This window comes from Brienomyrus brachyistius, unplaced genomic scaffold, assembly GCF_023856365.1.
Source record: "Brienomyrus brachyistius isolate T26 unplaced genomic scaffold, BBRACH_0.4 scaffold37, whole genome shotgun sequence".
Taxonomy (NCBI): Eukaryota; Metazoa; Chordata; class Actinopteri; order Osteoglossiformes; family Mormyridae; genus Brienomyrus; species Brienomyrus brachyistius.
The window spans coordinates 2,795,928-2,808,101 of NW_026042312.1; the positions used below are offsets into that span (position 1 = coordinate 2,795,928).

General features: G+C 42.4%; 1 long non-coding RNA gene across 1 annotated transcript; it reads right to left on the minus strand.

The window, feature by feature from the left end:
- Nucleotides 1-965: 965 nt before the first annotated feature.
- On the minus strand, nucleotides 966-7,174 carry LOC125722224 (uncharacterized). The gene is made up of 2 exons (XR_007386225.1): nucleotides 7,014-7,174; nucleotides 966-1,320 (listed from the first exon to the last, which is right to left on the minus strand). It is a non-coding gene; the product is annotated as an uncharacterized LOC125722224 (long non-coding RNA).
- Between the last annotated feature and the right edge of the window lie 5,000 nt (nucleotides 7,175-12,174).

Sequence of the window (12,174 nt, forward strand, 5' to 3'; positions counted from 1 at the left end):
TAACCACTGTACCGCTCCTGAAAATCATGAACTGTTTTAAATGTTGAAGTGTTTTTGAAATATTTATTAATTTTAAATATTTATTAAATCAAAACATTGGGCAGTATACATGTTATAGCTACTTATTAATGAATAAGCAATATAATAAGATTCAATTTTGCTTTCACTACTTAAAGCGCCAGAACAACGTATTTGAAAAATTCAACAGCAATATCTCTTCTACCAGAAATCAGGAACAGGTTAAGAAAATCCACAGACTTCGTCGCGAGCAGTTTAATATACGAACTATTTCCTTCTACCCGACTCCACACACCAATAATATCACTGCGCAGCAGATATCGCCAGGGAGCTTGCGCTTGTGTCTAATGCGCAGTGATACGAGTGTACTTCGATAGAAGCCCGACATTTCTACGGCTGATATTTCTAAACCTGAACAACTCCCAGCAGAACTTTGATGAATGGATAGCATTAAGACCCCTCTAAAATATCTTTTTATAGTTTTGGGGTGAACCTCCCATTTAAACGAAGTACATCGTGGTGCTCATGAATTTGAAAGCCTAGATGCCTCACCTCGCTTTTCCACAACGTGTCAGCAGCGCCACCATCTTGGAGCGGTAATTAGACATAAACAAGCAACATGTCAGGGTGTAGATGGAAAGATCTTTTAGCCATAACTTCTTTACTAATTAACGCATTTATTTCTTACAATTATGTAGAATAAATAAACAAGCCCACCACTACTGCCCCCCCGCCAAATTTATGTAGTACTGCTCATAGTATTCTCAACAAAAACTAATGCTAGTATCCGGTCAGTGTCACAGGCTAGTAAACATGTTATGTATCTTATTTGACCGTACCGCAGATTTTTTTACCTGTGAAATGTGGTTCCCTGTTTTCTAGTTTTAACATTCCTGTCATATGGAGACCTGCAGCGGCTGGATTTACAGTGAGAAGACTTCCCCAAATGCAGTGGAACAACACATCTTTATTTTCCATGCAGCTCTTCCTACAAGAACTTCACATCTAGCATCTTTACAACACAACAGAAGAACAGAGAAAAACCCTCTGACAACTGGCAGCCTTAAATACTTCCAGCTGTCACCGACTAAACCATTCTTCCACTCACAGGTAGTTTCTTAAATTCCCCCCTTCCACCATAATACACAACACATCAACCTACATATATACTTAACTACATTTAACATTCATATTAATACATATCTCCCTCTTTAATCTTACACAAACCCCATATTATAAAACCCAAAATCCCCAGCACAACAGATTCCCCCCTCTCCCTTAAGCCCTGGTCTCTCCCGGAACCTTTAAATGGTGTCTGGACCCAGGGGACATATTTGCCCAAACACCTATGGAGAAACACAAGAAGAAAGGTGAGTAACCACATCTTACAATCAGTTCTTTGCATCAATTGTTCTTACTGGTAAACTCATTCTCCCTCAATCACCATTCCTTTTCACAGACCCCACCACCTTCCTTGATGAGGAGGCACTGCGCAGGATCTGAACCAAGGCCACCAACTGACTTCAAGATCCAATAAACCAGCAAACCCCTGTATGCCCCTGTTCTCCTATGCAAATCCCTGGATAAAGTACCATGCTAAATAAAATACTATTTATTAAAATAAAGAAAGAGTGTATCACTAACAATAAAATAGTAAGGGAATCCTCTCCCTTACATTTCCTCCCCCCTCTCTTAAGCGCGAGCACCTCAGTCCTCTGTCATCCTAGATAAACAATCAGCAACCACATTTGACTTCCCTGGCCTATACTGGACCGTAAAGTCATAAGGCTGCAAAGCCAGGTACCATCCTGCAATGCGAACATTTGCATCCCTCATGCGGTTCAACCACTGGAGAGCGCGATGATCCGTCTCTAGGGTGAAATGACGTCCCAGAAGATAATACCTCAAGGCCTCAACAGCCCATTTCATGGCCAAACACTCTTTCTCCACCGTCGAATACCTCGTCTCCCTGTCCAGTAGTTTCCGACTCAGAAACACCACAGGCCTTCTTTCACCATCCACCTCTTGCTGAAGAACTGCTCCAAGGCCCACTCCTGAAGCATCCGTTTGCAAGATGAATGGCCTATTGACGTCTGGACTGTGTAGGACCGGATATGTGCAAACTGCTTCCTTGAGATCTCTAAATGCTTGCTCACATTCTTCTGTCCACCGTACTTTGTTGGGGGCTGAGCCCTTCGTGAGGTCATTCAGTGCAGCAGATCGCTCTGCAAAAGAAGGTATGAATTTCCTGTACCAGCCTACCAGGCCCAGAAAACCTCTCACCTTCCTCTTCGTCATCGGAACAGGGAAAGCCTGGATTGCTTCGATCTTCCCAACCTGTGGCTTTATCTTCCCAGAGCCAACCACAAAGCCCAAGTACTCCACTTCTCTCTGGGCTATGGAACACTTCTTGGGGTTAATAGTCAATCCAGCCATTCTGATGCAATGTAGCACCTTCTGTAAATGCATACCATGCTCTTCCCAGGACTCACTGTACACCACCACGTCGTCCAGATAAGCTGCAGAAAATGCTGACACATCCCTCAGTACATGATCCATTAATCGTTGGAACGTCGCTGGTGCCCCTTGAAGCCCAAATGGCATGACTTTAAATTGGTACATACCAAACGGAGTTTTGAAGGCCGTCAGTTCTTTCGCTTCTGGTGCCAACGCCACTTGCCAGTAACCCTTACACAGATCCAGTGTCGTGATATACCTTGCTGATCCAACCCTCTCCAACAGGTCATCTACCCTGGGCATTGGGTAGGGATCAAACCTGGATACTGCATTCAAATATCTGAAATCAATACAGAATCTCAAGGTATCATCTTTTTTCGGTACCAAGACAATCGGACTGCACCACTCACTACTCGACCCCTCAATAATTCCTAGATCCAACATCAGTTTTATCTCCTTCTTCAGCACTGGCACCAACCGTTCTGGAATCCTGTAACTATTTTGACGACCGGGTGCGTCCTCCTTCACCCGTATGTTATGTTGAACCAGCGATGTAAACCCTGGCGTCTCTCGAAAGAGCTGTGGATCCACGAGTGGTTTTATATCAACCTGCTCCGTAGGGGACAAATGAGAAAGGTCAACCGAAGTACAATCTGCAGTGTTAGTTGGAAAAAACCTCTCCGTCACCTCCTCATCCCTAACTGAACGCACCAGTAACTGATGGACCGGCCCTTGTCGGCTGTGGAATTCTTTCAACAAGTTCACATGAAATGTCTGATATTTTTTAGCTCTTTCTGGCATATTCAATTCATAAGTGACTTTACTTACTTGCCTGACAATTTCATATGGCCCATGCCATTTTGTCAACAACTTGTTATCGCTGGTAGGAAGCAACAACAGTACTTTCTGGCCCGGAACAAAGCCTCTATCCCTCGCCTTCTGATCATACCATGTCTTCTGATGTTTTTGTGCTGCTTTCATGTTGTCCTGCACCAACGATGCCATTCTCTTCAATCTCTCTCTCATGTTGATGACATAAGCAGCGATGTTTTCACCCTCTGCTTTAGAATCCTCCCAACAGTCCTTAAGCAGATCCAGTGGGCCTCTCACTTGATAACCATACAACAGTTCAAAAGGTGAGAAGCCAGTAGAAACCTGTGGGACCTCTCGGTAGGCAAACAGAAGGTAAGGCAGCCATTGATCCCAGTCAGCACCTGTATCAGAAACAAACTTGCGCAGCATATTTTTGAGAGTCTGGTTGTATCTCTCCACTAGCCCGTCCGTTTGGGGGTGATAAGGGGTGGTCTTAAGTCCCTTTATCCCTAACAGCTTATAAACTTGCTGCAACAACTTGGATAGAAAGTTCGTGCCACAATCCGTCAAAATTTCTCTTGGTATCCCTACCCTCGAGAAAAGCTGCAGCAGACAATTAGCAACATGACGAGCTTTAATTGATCTGAGTGGAAAGGCCTCCGGAAACCGTGTCGCATAGTCACATATAACCAATATATAGCGATGGCCTGTGGAACTCCTCTCTAAAGGACCCACAATATCCATGCCTAGCCTCTCAAAAGGTGTTTCAATAATTGGTAATGGTTGCAGGGCGGCATGGTGGTGCAGTGGTTAGCACTGTCGCCTCACACCTCTGGGACCCGGGTTCGAGTCTCCGCCTGGGTCACATGTGTGCGGAGTTTGCATGTTCTCCCCGTGTCGTCGTGGGGTTTCCTCCGGGTACTCCGGTTTCCCCCCACAGTCCAAAAACATGCTGAGGCTAATTGGAGTTGCTGAATTGCCCGTAGGTGTGCATGTGTGAGTGAATGGTGTGTGAGTGTGCCCTGCGATGGGCTGGCCCCCCATCCTGGGTTGTTCCTTGCCTCGTGCCCATTGCTTCCGGGATAGGCTCCGGACCCCCCGCGACCCAATAGGATAAGCGGTTTGGAAAATGGATGGATGGATGGATGGGTAATGGTTGCAACTGGGCTGGCGCTACTCCTTTGCCCGAGATCAACTGACATTTTTCACAAGAACGACAGAACTCAGAAACCTGTACATACATCCCTGGCCAAACAAACCGGCTACTGATCCTATTCAGTGTTTTATAAAAAGCCATATGACCTGCCCATGGAATTGAATGACCCAAATCCATAACTTTGTTTCTAAACTGTTGAGGGAGTGCCATTGCTTCACACTTCCCCTTCCTCTGATACAAGATGCCTCCCTTAATCAAATACATAGTATCTGCAAGACAACTTACCTGACCTTGACTAACTCCCTCTACCTCCGTTACCTTCTCATACCAGGGTTTTAGAGTCGGGTCGCTTCTTTGGAGTGCACCTAAATCTGAGGGAACGTCAAACTCAAGTTGATTATTTGGCTTAGGGAACAATGTTATACCCTTCTCCCCTGAGCTTTTGAACTTTTCCCTTCTCTTCTGAGCCCTCGACTTCCTAATCTTTCCTGGCTCCATCTCCAGAGAGTCCTCAAAAAAAGGTAGCTCTCGCATCATTTCCTTTGCCCTTTGTGCTCTTGTAACTACATGACAGGATTTCCGTGAATCAACTGTCCCATCTAGAGGAAGTAAACCTCCAGCTTCATCACCTGAGCCTTGAATATCTTTCTCACTACTCCCCTGAGGGCCATAATCTGACTGATATATCAGATCAAAAAGAGTGGGAATGTCATTACCAAGTATTACTGAATATGGCAAACTGGGAACCACAGCTACCACTAACAAGTAGGTCTGCCCTCCCACCGTCAGGTAAACCTCCGCAGTGGGATACCTATATTCATCTCCATGCACACACCTTATCGTAGTCCCCCCCCTACTTAACTTTTCTCCTGAAATTATGCTAGAATGTACTAACGTTTGAAAACAGCCAGAGTCAAGCAATGCTTCTTCTTTTCGCCCATTAATTAACACAGGGACAGTACAAGCTTCCTTTCCTACCGGCTCTACAGCTGGCCTTGGAACTGCACACAAAAGAGATGGTTTTGACTTAAGGGCCGGACAAAATTGTTGTGTATGACCAAAATTATGACAATGATAACATTCAATATCCTGAACTGAAGATTTAAAGGATTTCTTCACATTATAAGGTCTATTGGAAGGAAACTGCCTAGAGCTAGAAAAATCCCTAGCCTGCATTTGACCAGACCCCTGTTCACCCCCAATGGACTTACTTGATTGGGCATAGTGGGTCTCCCGGCTGAAATGGATGCTCCTGCTTCCCTTTCTAGCTGCAGTGAAAACCTCCGCGAGGCTGGCTGCTTCCTTTGCCGTCCTCGGGTCACGCTCACGTATCCAGATCTCCAGCTCTGGATTAACCATTCTCAAAAACTGCTCCAGAATTATCTGCTCAGATATTTCTTCTACAGTTAATTTTTCAGGTTTAATCCATCTTACAAACAAGTCTTTCAACCTTACATACAGTTCACGTGGCGTCTCACCTGCTTCAACTTTCAGGGATCTGAAGCGGCGTCTATAGGTGTCCGCAGTGATCTCATATTTTGCCAAGATTGCTTCCTTCACTTTATCATAGTCCTCAGAATCAATTAAGTCCATAAGAATGTAAGCTGTACGAGCTTTACCTGTCAACAAAGGGACCAAACGAATAGCCCACTCATCTCTGGGCCATCAACACACGTTTGCCATCCTTTCAAACGTGGTCAGAAAATGTTCAATATCCTCTTCTGGTGACAGAGGGAACAGTTTAGGTTTAATTGAAGACCTAGACCCATGGGCCACTTGCACTTCTTCACTATTAACTGCCTGTTCCTGCTCTTCAGACGTTGTACAGGGTACTGGCACCTCTGATGGCTCCGGCTTATCAATTACCGCATTAACTTGTAGCTGTATTTGCTGAAATTGGTGCTGTATACTTTTCCACCTTTGCTCCTGACGTGACCAATCTTTCTCCCACCTCTGGTCTCTGGCTGCTTGAGACCTAACCAGGGATTTCACCATCCCCGTCAGCTCCTCCCATTTGTCTTCAGAGCTTGCTGCTGCTATGGCCTCTAGCTCAGATGAAGCTCCAACTCCTTCATCAGGCTGCTCCTCTTGACCTGGCTTTCTTCCACCTCTTGTCATCATCCTCTCACTGTGGCATGGACGACACACTTCTGACACCACTTGTCATATGGAGACCTGCAGCGGCTGGATTTACAGTGAGAAGACTTCCCCAAATGCAGTGGAACAACACATCTTTATTTTCCATGCAGCTCTTCCTACAAGAACTTCACATCTAGCATCTTTACAACACAACAGAAGAACAGAGAAAAACCCTCTGACAACTGGCAGCCTTAAATACTTCCAGCTGTCACCGACTAAACCATTCTTCCACTCACAGGTAGTTTCTTAAATTCCCCCCTTCCACCATAATACACAACACATCAACCTACATATATACTTAACTACATTTAACATTCATATTAATACATATCTCCCTCTTTAATCTTACACAAACCCCATATTATAAAACCCAAAATCCCCAGCACAACAGATTCCCCACTCTCCCTTAAGCCCTGGTCTCTCCCGGAACCTTTAAATGGTGTCTGGACCCAGGGGACATATTTGCCCAAACACCTTGGAGAAACACAAGAAGAAAGGTGAGTAACCACATCTTACAATCAGTTCTTTGCATCAATTGTTCTTACTGGTAAACTCATTCTCCCTCAATCACCATTCCTTTTCACAGACCCCACCACCTTCCTTGATGAGGAGGCACTGCGCAGGATCTGAACCAAGGCCACCAACTGACTTCAAGATCCAATAAACCAGCAAACCCCTGTATGCCCCTGTTCTCCTATGCAAATCCCTGGGTAAAGTACCATGCTAAATAAAATACTATTTATTAAAATAAAGAAAGAGTGTATCACTAACATACTATCAATTACAATAAAATAGTAAGGGAATCCTCTCCCTTACACTACCACACTGGTCAGGTTTCAGTGTATGGTGGCATCTGAAGACAGATCACAGCTACTGACTATACCAGAAGAAGGACCTGAGGAAGAGGACGAGACTGAAGTGATGAAGACAGATAAAACAAAAGAAGATGCTGATGCTGCCGAGAAGATCTACAGTGAAGAAGAAGTATCATTCCATGTGAATGCCGAAGATCTTTCTGAAGATGATACTGAGAAGAGCCACAAGAAGAAGAAGAAGATGAAGTGGTGCTTCTTCTGCTGTCCCCTGCCTTTCAGAAGAAGTAGCAAGAGGCAGTAATTATAAGGCTGTGAATTCAGGTTTAGAAATGACTTAAAGCAGTAATATAACTGCATTATTGACACCTTCACAATGCACTGTAATGCATCCATAAATATATTATAGACATGGGTATAAATATTGAAGAAAAAAAAGCATAACACATTATAGCCATGTTTATTATGGATTAATGGCCGATATAATGTATTATGAAGATATTTATTGTGTATATATAGATCAGAGCATTCATAATGCATTATCAAGATAGCTATAATGTGTTATGCCTTTGTATAAGTATTTACAGCCGTGTTTTTAATACTTTTATAAATGATTTATAAGGCATTAATTGGGTATTTATTTATTTATTTATTAGTTATATGACTGCTTTAAGTAAAGTGTTTATTTTCTTTTTCTTAGAATACCCGTGTTAGAGCCCTGCATTGGGACTGGGATCCCGCGGGACCCAACGGAAAGAGATACTGTTTAAGTGTTAATGTAGATATAAGATACGACAGGATAAGATATGCTAAGTTAAAATATAAGATAGGCTAAGACGAAATATATTAATATAAGCTAAGTTGAAATATAATAAGATAAGATAGGTTAAGTTATATGATAAGATAGGCTAAGTTAAAATATAATAAGATAGGTTAAGTTAAGATATGACAAGATAGGCTAAGATAAAATATGATAGGCTAAGTTAACATATGATAAGATAGGCTATTTTAAGATAAGAGATTTGCAATAAAACATATTTACTTTTCAAACTGTGTCTTTGTCATCTTTTCAGTGTTGTGTCTGTCTTTGTTTGATAATTTTGAATCGTTAATTTATATCTGAGACTCTCCTAAATGTCAATAAGTAGAGACGGAGGAATGGGAGGAAGGTACGGTTAAGTATAAATGATAAAGTATCAAAATCACAGTGCTACCTTATTTTGACGCAGAGAAAGTAATTTCAGTGTTACTACCACATATGAGTTAATGGCTGCAAATGTTGGTGTTACAAGTGCCGGTAAATAACGCGGCGTAAGTTTAACTCCGGTGTGTTTCTGAAAAACGCACCGCCTTCTGCCTGCTGTCATTCGGCGAACGTGTAGGAGGCTATTCTGGTAACAGGTAAAGTTGTCATTTAACGTAATGCTAACGTGCATTACCAGTTAGTAAGTGTTTTACTATATCACACACCTTACGTCCTTTATAGTTGTAGTCCGGTGCACTCTGTATCCATGCTAACTAGCTAGCTAATGTTAACATGACGCAGTACAGTCTTCCAGCTTGGGGATTCCCACCCCTGTCCGCGGCCAGTATTCCACAGGGGGTTTGCGGAGGTGTTGGTTGCAAATGCAAACGATCCCTTCATGTTCATGTGTTGTGTTCTAATGTGTAAATAAAAGATAACTATCAAATTCAATGTTTATGTCCTATTATACTAGATAAGACTGTAAAATAGTTTGCCCTGCATATGGATGCCATGCAGTCAGAGTATGATCAAGACAGGGTGTGAGTGTGGAAAAAAGACAAATGTAACAGTATTTGAGGGAAGAGTGTGAAGGAGGGAAATGTAGGGAGAAGGAGGTTCCTCGGAGCTCCGAGATGTGTTTGGCTGTAATAAATCTGGAATATAGCTATATGACATAGTTTTTGATAACACCAGCATTTATTTTTTAGGTTTGTCGAGCTCCGTCAAAACAATTAGAACGAGTCCATTATGTAACTGGAACCCCTCTCACATGTAAACACAGTGACACGCTACAGCGTTGGTTTGTTGTCTGAGGCTATGATACTGACCACAAACACATTCTCAAATTTCACTGCACCAATCATAGCATACGCAGGCAGAAAAATTATAGCAAAAAACATTCAACATTAGAGTCTAAAACCGTCTGTAATGTCTGTGTTTATCCAGTGGACCATAAATTAAAATAAGCTTTCCTATTTCAGTTTCTTTCAGATGTTATAAAGTAGTAAATAAAGAATCATATTAATTAAACCATGTATTACTGACTATCAGACAACTTCAACAAGTTACCAAATGGATGCAAAATCAAAGATATTCATTTGCGCCTGGCACTAACCATGTATTCCTTCACAGTACTAAGCCATAGAAAGGGCCCCAATGAAACCCCTGCATTCCTGCATCGCAGATACTCTAATCTCAGCATTTATAAGATTATATTTGTACTACCTGCCAATTTTTATATTAGGTGAGACTAAAAATTGAGAAATATCTATATGCAGAAGTAGTTTTTCCTGATAAGAAGGATAATATCAAGACTGTCAGCATTTACAAATCGAATTATGACATATCTGAGTAGCCCAGACTGTCCGGAAAACAAAGCCGTACAGCATATGTGGCTGACTAATGTACATACAGTGTAATAAGCTGATAATCAAATGGATAGAAAAACGCTCAATAATGGACAGGATTCAAAGTGTAAATTAGGTGCATCATGTGGAAGAGAAGTTAGGTGGCGTTGGGGTGCATTGTGAGTTTCATCTGGTAGCTAGAAGGGAACAAACAGGGCTTGGGGGGGGGGACTTCTCCGGGGGCTACATCGCTCTACCTTTTTTTAAAATTATTTATTAAAAAAAAAAAAAAATCTTTTCTTCTTACACTATAATGGCAGGTTTAGGACTAATACAGTACAGTCATAACCAGTGTCAGGGATTCTATGCATTGCTACACAGAGACAAGTCCAGATATTGAGCCCAAGGCTAAAATTGTGGTTTACTTACAAGTGCACTTTGCTGGGCAGTGGGGGTGTTTGTTCTTCTCTGCTCACATTTTCCCCTCTTATCCTGTCTTCTCCTCCGCAGCCCTTCCTCCTTCTCTCTGTTGCTCCTATATTCCCTCCCCTCCAGTCATCTATGTTCTCCTTCCTCTGCGGTCTCTCCTCTTCTCCCATTCTTCAGTTATACTGTCTTCTCCGCTCTCCCTGTATCCCTCCTGTCTTCTGGTCCTGTCGTCTTTTCTCCAGTCATCCCCTGCTTCTCAGTCATCTCTGCATCTTTTCTCTCATTTGTTTGCTTATTCTTTGATTGTTTGTGTTATTCGTTAACCCACCACCCCATGCTGGATGAGTCTTGATGTTTTTTGAAGTTTTTTTAAAGTTAGGCTTCTTCCTTTGTTTTTGTGCCATATCTTCTGCCCTCTTCTGGTTGCGGAAGTGCATGACACGGGTGGAAAATAGGGTTTATTACAACACACACATCAAAACCAAAAGGATCAGGATGGATCTAAAATAAACAGCAAATGACCAGGAATGAACTAAATGATGGAATAAACACAACTGGAGAACTATATACATACATACAGCATACAGCTATAATGAACCATGAAACAACAGAAGCAGAACAGGCACTTAAATATACAGCTAACAAGACACAATGCAGGACAGTGAGAATCATAACCAATAACAATCAGATGAAACACCTTCCAATTTGTCTCCGTTTTAGTTCTACCACATTAATACCTGAGCAACCAGTCTGATCCTGTTCCTCTAATTTCAAACGCATCTGGCTTATCTGATTGGGACTGAAGCTGCTGTTTCTAGGAAAACCACATTCGTCCCACTGGGGCAGGTCTGACGCCGCGTCCTTCCCATATTTCTCCCATAATTGTTGTAGAGAATTTCAGCTGGAGATCTTTCCCAGAAGCAAGTCACTTCACTTTAGCACCTGTTATCAGTAAAAGTCAAGTCAAGTAGGTCTTTAATGTTATTTTTAACTTTACACAGTTGAGTATAGTACAGTTACAAAAGAAACTGTTTCCCTCGGACCAAGGTGCTACTTAAATTAACACAAGACTAACACATACCAACCTAGCAACATACTGTATGGTGCTTAATGAGCAAAAACTGTGCAAACATTGCAGGACAGTGCAAAAAGAGAGGACAACTGACACCAACGAGCACAAACAGCACAGTAAACCCAATACTGATAAGGTGCAGTTTGGTTGTGCAATGAGGTAGCAATAAAAATAAATAAAAGTAACTGTAAACATGGCTACAATAAGAAAACAAAATAGTAGTTAAATAATAAAGTGTGTTAATGAGTGTATGTGTGTGTGGTATCAGATTAGTCCCTGAGAGTTCAGTAGTCTGACGGCATGGGGGATAAAGCTGTTTGAGTCTGGCTGTAAAGGCCCGAATGCTCCGGGACCTATTTCCAGAAGGCAGGAGGGTGAAACGATAATGTGAGGGGTGGGTGGGGTCATCCACAATGGTGGTGGCTTTGCGGATGCAGTGTGTGGTGTGAATATCCGTGATGGAGGGGAGAGATATGTTAGGGTTATCTTCTTCTGAAGATGCGCTGGAAACAAACCAGTCTCTGAACACAGAACAACACAGACAGCTGTGATGACGTTTTACTTGCTGCAAGGTGTAGGGAATCCACTTGCAGAGTCTCCGCAGTTTCAGCAAAATGATGGTTTATTGAACAGCAAAAATAATACAATGTAATACAGTGTAGAGACACACCGGGTACTGAAAGGCA